The sequence below is a fragment of the Sesamum indicum genome, linkage group LG2 (genome assembly GCF_026168435.1).
Source record: "Sesamum indicum cultivar Baizhima isolate 11 linkage group LG2, ASM2616843v1, whole genome shotgun sequence".
NCBI lineage: Eukaryota > Viridiplantae > Streptophyta > Magnoliopsida > Lamiales > Pedaliaceae > Sesamum > Sesamum indicum.
Window position 1 is genome coordinate 14,965,453 of NC_142658.1, and position 11,335 is coordinate 14,976,787.

The following is an 11,335-nucleotide window of genomic DNA, read 5'->3' on the forward strand; positions in this document are numbered from 1 at the left end:
TTATGTTTTAATTTTAAATAATAATAAACTATGGTGTTTTTATTTATATATTTAATTTATGTACAAAAACAAGCATAATCAGCAATTTAGTAAGTTTTAATATGACACATATAAATTTTATATTAGATTTCGATATCCATTTATAATTTCTTATATTTTTTTAAATTAATAAGTCTTAACAATTAACTTATAATTTTTTATATTTATTTGTGAGTATATATTTATACCAAGATACATAGTATGTAATCTATTTTATTACTTATAAACTCAAGTCAAAATTTGATTTACATATCTATTTTCTATACTTTAATAATTATTTACTACTAAACTAATTTGTAGTTTATATTTACAAGTCAAAGTTACACTTTTTAGTCCCACAGGTTAGGGGTTGACACATTTAGTCCCATACCTTTTGAGATTACCAATTTAGTCCCCAAAATTGAGAATTGAGATATTTGGTCCCAAATGACATTTTCTATCAAAATATTAGGGGCACATGCACGTTAGTGGGACTCTTTGGAGGAAAGCGTGGAACTAAATGTGTAATACTAGAAAGCATGGGGCTAAATATGTCAACGCTCCCTAACTTCTGGGACCAAAGTGTAATTCTGCTGTTTGAGCGATATGTCTTGCTGCATTTTCTTTATGAAGAAAATTGTACATCACATAGGGTTTTTACAACCTTAATTTGCGTCCATTTAGTTTTCTTATGTAGGCTTTAATAGGCAGAAAGTACATACAATATTTCCTCATTTAGGATTTCTTCTAAAGGTGTTAAGTTTTTTCTGAAAAATATTTTAGGGTCCTTTACTCTCTCGAAAAGCATATTGCATGTCGTTTACAAGTAACTAGGGGTGTTCAAAATTTAATTTATCTACCGGCCGAATTGAATTTTTGGTTCGTACCAAAAATTAAATCGATTTTTGATTATTTTTTCAGTTTGATTTTTATTGTTTTTCTAAAGAAAAAATAGTTATTTCGATTGATACAGTTCTTCGAATAACTATTTTTTTATATATATTTTTCATATTTTATAATAATATTATATATCTAGCCTCAGTGACCTCACGTTTCACCTTACTCTTTCAAAAATCCAATCTTAAACTATCACAATTGATAAAATTAAAAAAACTATTATATAATTAGTTTTAGGTAAAATTACATATTTTTGGTCCCATAAGTTGGAGGGATTGCCATATTTAATCCCACGTTTTATGAAATTACGCATTTAATTTCACGCTTCCCTCCAAAGAGTCCCACTAATGACACACGCACGTCACATGCGTGTGAGTTAGTTTTTTGACGGAAAATGTTATATGGGACCAAATGTGTCAAAAATGCCCAATTTTGGGACTAAATTTGTAATTTCATAAAGCGTAGGATTAAATGTGTTGACCTCCCCAGCCTATGGCACCAAAAGTGTAATTGTTCCTATGTATAACAGTAAATTAAGATATTGTACCATATATTTAATATTTTTTTTACAATTTTATTTATTTATAATTGTATAATTTTATTAAGTTTGTTGAAAACTCGAGTTTCGACTCGAGCTCAAGCTCATATATATGGTTTGAGCTCGAGAGCCAACTCAAAATGATCAAGCTCGACTTGTGCTCGTTTACACCCTTAGATTACCTTGCACGTAAATTGGTTTAATGGAACTATTTTACGAATCAGTCACCAGTCGATTTATGCACATATCTTGTTAATATCTATATCCCAATACAGTAGTTCATATTTTAAGAATTCTATTAGCACAAAACTCTTCTAAAATGTTTTCCACAACTGGGATTCTGATTCTATTCATGTCTGACATAATAAGAGTCCTTATCAAATTATAAGTGCTGAAATCTTACGATTATCTAACAAATTCCTCTATAAATAACAGTATATACATAGCATGCATTATCACTTATTCTAACTCAAACTTGGTCGATATATGTTGAGGCATGGGAGTCAGCACGCGTACTGCAATGTTCTGGTTGACGGCCACAATCACCCTCACCATCATCATCATCATCACCAGATTTCTCCAATTCTCCCCAGCGTCCATCGCCACATCTGCAGGCGGCGATGAAAGCGATGACCCCTACGTGAACACGGTGTTATGGTGTCTGAGGCGGACATAATGCCGTTCCCACGGGGCCCCTTCTCTTCGGAGGAGGAACGTTCCACGGCCTGGTACTGCAGAGACATCTTTCGCGCCATGGGGTATGCATATGACTCTAGTGGCATACTACCAAGCGACTATCTCGAAGCCCTTCGATTGCTGTACGGCAAGAACCAAGCTGCCGTGGATGACCATATTCGCCGCCTCTCCTTGCAGCAGCAACGCCGGAATGAAACTTTCACGCGGCGTTATGACTCTTAGGGGACGGTCTAGATTGAGATATTCCTCAGTGATGAATTTCATAGATATGAAACTATGTTCTTTAAACCTTATTAGAATACAAGTCATCATCATATGTGACGGCAATATGGTATATATTTCATATTTTAATGACAATATTATTATATTTAGTTATAATGCAAATTTATTTATACAAAAAACATTATTAAATTCTTTGCTGAATTTATTACTCAACTTATTAAAAATAATAATAGAATATTATTATATTTTATCAGTTTTAGATATTGTATATATTTACTTTCAATTAATATGTTTTCAGCGAAATCAAAATATTAGTATTAAAATACATTAAGTAAAAGATCTTATCCTATTACCATGTGATATAATTTTTTTTTAAATGGTTTCAGCAATTAAGAATAAAAAAAGCATGAGTAACACCTTTTATTTCCTCCATAAAAAATATTTAAAAATATATTATATTTGTAACGATATTTATAATGGTCTTTCGGATATGTTTTACTAGAACATAACAAGTCAAATAATTTTTTTTATAATCAAATTATCCTCATATGTTTTCATCCGTTAATACATGTGAGGATGTATATTTTCACCTTTATAAGGGTAGTTAGTCAATAACAAATTGGAAAAAAGTATTATTTTAGTCCGATAACTATGTCCATTTTTATTTAGGTCTATTAACTTATGAAATTGTTTACTTTTAGTTCTTTGGCTGATTTTCGGACAATTTTACCCCTATGTGCATATGAACTAAAACTGTCTTTCAAAAGTTGCATAGGGGTAAAATTGTCCTAAAATCTGCCAGAGGACTAAAAGTAAGTGATTTCAGTAAGTTACTAGACCTAAATAAAAATGGACATAATTATCGGACTAAAATTAAAATTAGGCATACTTAGAAAATTAAAATAATATTTTTCCCTAACAAATTGTTTGACATGCAATAAGTCAGTTTTAAGTCAATCAAGGGTAAATATTAATTTTCATTAAGTTTTTTTGTTAATATCAACAAATTTAGTGATTTTCAACAAAATAGGGACTTATTTGTTAGACAAAAGCAAACCTTATGATTTAATGAATTTATAATTAGGGGTGGTAGATATAATTTCTCATACTACAAAGAATTTATGTATAATTACACTAAATTTCAGGAGAGAATAGCGTATTATTCCAAAGAATTATTGCGCTGTCTATTGTAAATTGCAAACAAATGATAATATAACTCATGGTAACATGAAATTTTATTTACGTTAAAACTCTACTTAATTAATTGATATATTATGTTTTGAAGTGAACTAATTAAGAAGCTAAAATGGAATCACTTGCTAATAAATGAATTATATGTTTTTTTCCTTTTTAAAGAAAATTGTATCACAAAAATAAGATTTACCTAAAGAAGATTTAAATAAGAGATTTTATTCTTATTTTTATTTTTGGATCTTTTACCTCTTGCAACTACTCTGCATGAATTAAGGGATACACATAAATTCTTGAACAGATTAAGGGATTAAATAAATTATTTTAGAAATAAGAAATATAAAAGTAGCTAATAATTTTTTTTGTTGCAATTAAATAATTCAAAATTCTTAGAATCGAGAATTTGGTCAGAATTAAATCAATTTAATCAAAAATCGTTTTGCAATATAGATATATTGGTATAGGTATCGATGAGAGTCCTTATCAAATTACAAGTCTTGCAATGGTACGATTGTCTAACAAATTCCTCTATAAATAACAGTGCAGTACATATCACTTATTCTAACTCAAAGAACGTCCCTCTACATTCAGGCATGGGAACCAGCACGCGGGCTGCAACATTCTGGTTGATGGCCGCAATCACCGTCACCATCATAGTCGTGGTCATTGGATTTCTCCCATTTTCCCCACCGTGGACATCTGCAGGCGGCGATGGAGATGGCGATAAAAACAATTATAATAAACCCCATGAAGGGATGGTGAAGCTATGGATGTGGTGTCTGAAGCAGAAAAGTCTATTTCCATACCCACGGGGCCCTTTTTCATCACGAGGGGAAGAATCGAATGCGGTGTTGTGCAAAGACATGTTTCGTCTGATGGGGTATGCATATGAGTGGACTGGCAAACTACCAATCGACTATGTCGAAGCCCTTAAACTCTATTATAGGAACAATCAAACTGCCATTGATATGAGGGTTTGTAGCCTCTCCTTGCAGCGTTGCCCCAACGAAACTTTACGCCTTGTCTGGCATTTTGACGACGCTCGTTGAACTTTTGTGATTTCTTTTTTTCTTTTTTTATATATATAAAAAAAAGTTGTTTCATTATTTGTTTAGAGTAAGAGGAATACATGTAATTCCAATATATGAAGGCACACACTTCTTGATATTTCTCCATAATGCTTATAATTTTAGTATTCTCACGATGCTTTGTAATTATATATAGTATAATTATGTAACAATAATTTTTGGTGGTCTACAAGTACGGCCGCTATGTAAACATGTGTAAATAGTCTTTTGTAAGATTAGAAAAGAGATTACATATCTTATTTTTTTTAATATAATATTAGAGAGTGATAGGATATATAATAAACTTAAATTTTTTTTAAGTTTATAATATATTAATTAATCATTAACTTGGTTTTTTCTATGATGATGAAAGTATAATAGAGATAATAAATCATGCGTGCAGAGAATATCCAAATGATAAAGATTAGGTAATTCGATCAAACTTCAAAATAAAATAAACGCCATGTATACGTGCACTTGATGAGTATATTTACTTTACAATATTTGTTTCTTGATTTTTTCTGATCAATTTTGTTTATAAATTATATTTTTCAGGCATACTCATTATATATTTGTGATCACTCAACAAAAATAATGTTGAGAGTTTTCAAATTTTCATTAATTTATATATACTTATGTATAAAAGTATGAATTGACAAATATTTGTACTCCATTGTAAAAGAACAATTGCACCCTTTATTACTTATATTGTAGGATATTAGATTAATCCTAAATATTCTAAATATGCTTCACATAAAATTGATTATCAATTACTAGTTAAGATTACAAAAATATGAACCCATATGTGTTTGTTCCCATTGTGGAGGTAAAGTAATAAAGAATGTGATTGAAATGATTAAAGTGGGATCGAAGAAAATAATAAAAAAATTTAAATCCGGCCTTATAGCCATGACCTTCGGTCATGGGGGATCGAAGAAAATAATAAAAAAATTTAAATCCGGCCATGAGGCGGTAGGAAGAACCGACCATGTAGGCGGAATGCAAGAAAGAATATTTTTTATTACAATAAATATAAAGAGAAACGAGTACCATAAGGAAAGGCTGAGTTGGGAACCTTTTACATAGGTTTAAACTAATAGGTATGAATTTTGGTCAGAAAATACCACACTAAAGCCCCAAATCAACGCCAAAAATTGGCAAAACCGGGCAGCGATGGCAAGGCCGACCTCATTCATACTCATAATTTAAACCGACGACCCAGAGAGCCTTATCATTAAGTTCTCTCAGTTTCTCCTTATGTTTATTAGTAATGAAAAATACTCTTTTTTTTTTATATATATATATATATACATATAGCCATGCTATCTCTGTTATACTTGGATAATTCAGCAGCAGCAACTTAGCCTTGCATTAGGCTAACAAAAACAGAAACAGGAATGGAAATAACGAATGCAAAAATTTAAATAAGAAAACTTACAGGTGGCTTCTTCTTATGCCAAATAGAAAGTTTTTATAACTAAGGGAAAGGAAAGAAATTACAAGTGGAAAATGCCTCAGCTTCAGCACATGAAGGCTTCCGAGGGCTTACAGAAAAAGGGGGGAGAAGGTTCTATTTATAACCAGTGGGTTCGGACTTGAAATCAATTCTTCACGTCCGCATGGCCTCCATCTGCCAAGTGTCCTCTCATTTTCGCCAAGTGTCCTCTCATTTTCGACACGTGTCATTCGGTCAATTTTTGTTGACTTGCCATGCTGTCAGTTCATTTCTTCATGAGTCTGGAGAAGCTACTTCCTTCCGACTCTGATCCCGACTGCTTGTGATCTTCTTTGTCTTCAGATGATTCTGAAATGTCCATTTTTGATTTTCCTTTAAGTGTCTCCTGGATTCCTTTAAAAAGATTGTCAAGGAATTCTTCTTGAGAAGATTCTTCAAATGGATTTTGAGCTTCCCCAGCGAGACAAGAAAATTTATTTTCCCCATTTTTGCTTGAGGTCTCCATGGGAGAAGCAATTCCCGAAAGATTCTTTTTCAAATCATTTTCCATTTGTTTGAGGTATTCCTCAATCATCTGATTTTTAGTGATTACCCCCTTCTTATTCAGAATTCTCTGGGAGATATGCTCAAAAGGATTAGGAGCCTGATTCTCTTCCTTTTCTGCAAGAACTTTATATTCCTGCAATTTTTCCTCCATCTCATTGATGATCTCTTGACCATAGTATTTCTTGGTCTCGGGATCAATTTGCATTAGCTTGTTCCAGAATTTCGAACAAAACCTCCTTTTTATGCAAGGGATTTTCTGTAGGGTAATTCCTACCTCTGGCAGCCATTTCCAGATCCACGGGATAGAGAATTCAGTGAAAAAATAGAGTGAAGCCATTCCTTCTATCCATTTCCTTGATTTTTCTGCTTGTATTATTTTCGGCGAATAATTTAGCCATTCTGTATAATATTCCTGGAAGATTTCAGGAAGAATAGTAATTGATGGGCCGAAGCTTATCCACCATTGGTATACCCAATTTGGTATCTCTTGTTGAAAAACTAGTGGACAAATTTTGAAAAACCATGTATGTTTTCTTTTATAATTTTCATAGAGGAAAGCCTTATTGAACGCCTCAACATAATCCCAGTAGTTAAATTTTATTGTATTTTTTAACTCTGAGTGAAAGTATTCTTTTTCCCCTAAGGGGTTAATTCCCCATTCAACAGCAGTGATGAATTTTTTGATTACTGCTTTGGAATAATTGAACTCCTTCCCATTGCTAGAAAATGTGTGATTAATTTCAACACTTTGGGTAGCCTTAAGGATATATTCGTAATGTGCCCTAGGCTTATAGGACCCTGCTGGAAAAGATGCTACATTAAGATACCTCTTCATTAGGTACCATGGGTCATTTTCCCACCTCAAGTCATCATTTTCAAGGAGTATAATTATCTCGTGGTGTTCGCTAAATTTGTAATTAACCAATTCATCTTCATCTTCCTGCAACATTTTTGCATAAGAGGCTGATGATTCATCAGTCGTTAATTTCTTATGTTCCTTTTTAAATTCAAGGAACTGTTTGAAGAGTTCATTCTCTTCTTCAGGGATGTTATTAAATTTTCCTATTCCTGAAATATTTTCTCTTACTAAGGCTCTATTCCCATGCCTGACAATATCACCGGCTCGGAACCTACCTCCTCTCTGATTAGAGGAGGAATTTCTTCCTCTTCCCCTTTGGGGGAGCATTCCTGAAAAACAAAGATGATTCATTAGCCCGCATAAAGACCAGCAATTTGCTGATGGTATAGCAAATTTGCTATCCAAAGTTGTTTCATACGATTTTCTGCAGTGACATTTGCATCTGGGAATTGTGTGAGAATATCAGAAATTACTTCCTTGACTTTATTAATTCGTTTTCTGATTATTTTTTGAATTCTTTTTAATCTTGTCTTATATTCAATTGGTTCGTCCCAAAATTTCCAATGGTAAATAGGCCAATGAACTCCATCCATAAAATATCTTTCTCCTATGACCATTTCTTCAATCCAACCATTTGGAATTGTTGAGGAAATATTCATTCCTCTAAATATTTCATTATCAAATTCATCCAGATTTATTTCCATCAATATATTCTCTTGAAAGGAAATCAGGGAGACTATTTGTCTCTCCTTTAATATATTCAATGGAGAAATTAAATGGGGCAAGATGTGCTTGCCATCTAGCAAACATTTGTTTAGAAACATCATGTTTAAAATCTTTATTAAACATAAATTTAGCAGCAGAACAATCTGTCCTAATAGTGAATTCTTGATTAAGTAAATCATCTTGAAATTTTAAAACACATTTAACAATTGCAAGAACTTCTTTAGCAACCGTAGCATAATTTCTTTGGGCTGCTTTCCATTTTCCTGAATGGAATCTAACTAGGAATTCTTGTTTATTTTCATCAATTTGTTTTAGTATTCCTTCAAATCCAATATCAGAGGCATCTGTCTCAATAATTTTCTTCCAATTTGGATTAGCAAGAGTTAAACATGGTAATGATTTTACCTTTTGTTTAATTAACCTAACTGCTCTTGTATGTTCATTAGTCCATTCTGATGGATTCTTCTTAAGCCTATCATACAATATTGCTGTATCTTGGGCAAGGTTTTTATAGTAGGGGGCTATATAATTTAGACTGCCTAGAAATCTTTGTAGTTGAGTTTTGTCAGTAATTTTATCAGGAAATTTATCAGCGAATTCAATACTTCTATTGATGGGTATAATCTCTCCCTTTTCAATATGATGGCCAAGAAATCTGACTTTTGTTTGAAAAATGCTCATTTTTGATTTTGATAAAACCAAACCATTTTGGATAACTAAAGTTTTAAACATTTCTAAATGCTTAAAATGGTCCTCAATACTATTTGAGAATACTAAGATATCATCAATATAAACAATGATAAAATTAGAGAATTGATTAAAAACATCATTCATAATATTTTGGAATTCTGAAGGAGCATTTTTTAGTCCAAATGGCATAACATTCCATTCATAATGTCCAAATGGGACTGTGAATGCTGTTTTGTATCTATCTGATTCATTTATTTGAATTTGCCAATATCCTGATTTCAAGTCAAATTTTGAGAAAATTATTGCCCTATGTAACCTGTCTAACAAGTCCTTTTTATTAGGAATCGGATACCTTATCCATTTTAAGACCTTATTAAGAGGTTTATAGTTTATTACGAGTCTAGGTTTTCCTCTTTCTTTTTCTGCATGTTTGTTAACATAAAATGCAGTACATGACCATGGTGACTTTGAAGATCTAATTAGTTTTTTCTCAATTAAAGAATTAATTTCATTTTTACACAATTCTAAGTATTCACTATTCATCTGGCATGGTCTTGCCTTAGTGGGGATGTTCGCTTCTGAGAATTCATTTTCATAAGGTAGGTTAACAATATATTTTTTTCTATGCCAAAAAGCATTGGGATGTTCATCACATATTTCTAGTTCAAATTTATTTTGGATCATTTTAATCTTCCCTTGTAATTTAGGATTTTTAAGTAATTCATTTATCTGTATTGAATTTATTTCCTCCTTAATAAAGCATATTTGGTTAGTTTTAGATATTATTAAATCTTTTATTTCATTTATAACCCTGTCTATTGGTTGGGTGATGAATTCAAATTTTATTATTTCATTATCATAGGTTCCTATTATACCCTTTTCATTAATATTTTTTATCGGAAAAATCTTTTTAAGGAAAGGTGTTCCAAGGATAATTTCATTAGTTAAATCTTTTATTAGCAAGAAGCTTGTTGGAATACATTTTTTATTATTACATATGTAAGCTTTTGGAATTTTAAAGCTTATATTTAGTTTTTGGCCATTGGCAGATGATAAAGAGTGGGTCGTTTTTTCAAAATACCTAGTAGGTATAAGGCCTTCTTTAATACAGTTAATATCTGCTCCACTGTCAACAAGAGCCGTAAATGTTTTCCTAAAATTGTTATTTATTAAGAGGTCAATTTTGACATTCCATTTTTGACTAGTGACTATTTCTAAAGTGGATAAAAATTCTTCCTCGTATTTTTCTTCTCCTATATCCCTATTATTATTTTCTTCTTCTATTTCTTTATTCTTACTAATTTCAATCCTTTCAAGTCTATTAGTAAGAGACTGATTGTATTTTTTAATATTCTTTATCTCTTCTTTTAATTTTTCGACTTCAATTTTGAGATCCTCTATAGTAGAGGGGTTATCTTTAATGGAATGTTTTTCATTAAGTAATTTCTTGACCTCAGCTATTGTATATGGTTCAAAGGGTTTATTAATAGTCCTATCATGAAATGGGATAGGCTCAGATGTGGAGGCATTATTACTATCAATCTTGCTTAGGATAATATCCCTAACTTCAGGATCCTTTATTTCCCTAAGTAATTCAATAATATGATTATCTGTGAGAACATTTATTTTTCCCATTTCTTTAAATTTTGCCATTAATTCATAAAATTCTTGATGTGAATTATCTTCCTGCCTACATGAGCAAGATGGCTCTTCTTCTTCAGATTCAGAAGTGGTTGATGAATATTCAAAATTCTCTTCGATATTTTTAAGTTCATTTTGCTCTTCCGATTCTTCTGATTCAGAGGATTCTTCTTTTTCTGAAAATATTATATTGAGTATTTCTTGTTTTTCTTCTTCTTGTAAATTAAGATTATTTATTTTCTTTTTCAGCCTTCTAGCTTTTTTGTTTCTGCATCTATTAGCAAGATGATCTGTTTCTCCACAAATATAACATCTTCTTATTTTCTTTGTGGTATTATTCTTAGCCTTCCATTCATTCTTTCTAGTTAAGTCTTTTTCTTTATTTATTTCTTTTCTAAATTTTCTCTTTTTGTACCTTTTTTCCTTAAACCCCGAAGTTCTATTCCTAGAGATTTTTGATTTATCGGATGGTTTCATTTCCATCCCAAATTGGGCACAAAACTGTCCTAATTGGCTTTTCTCTGTCAAATTTTGTCTTTTAATTTGTTTATTTAATCTAATTTCGTTGCATAAATTTAATCCTTCCTGAATGCAGGTTCCAATTAACTTTCCATAAGTATATTGATTATAGTTTATGTGCAGGTCTCCTTTTCTTAGGACATTTCTAACCCTTTCTGCAAAAAGATGGGGGAGGCCGTCTATAAATTTAGACTTTCAATGAGAATCATTTGACTCTGGGAGTTCCATTACTCTACTGAGGAATACATCTTTGTACCATCTAAATGAAG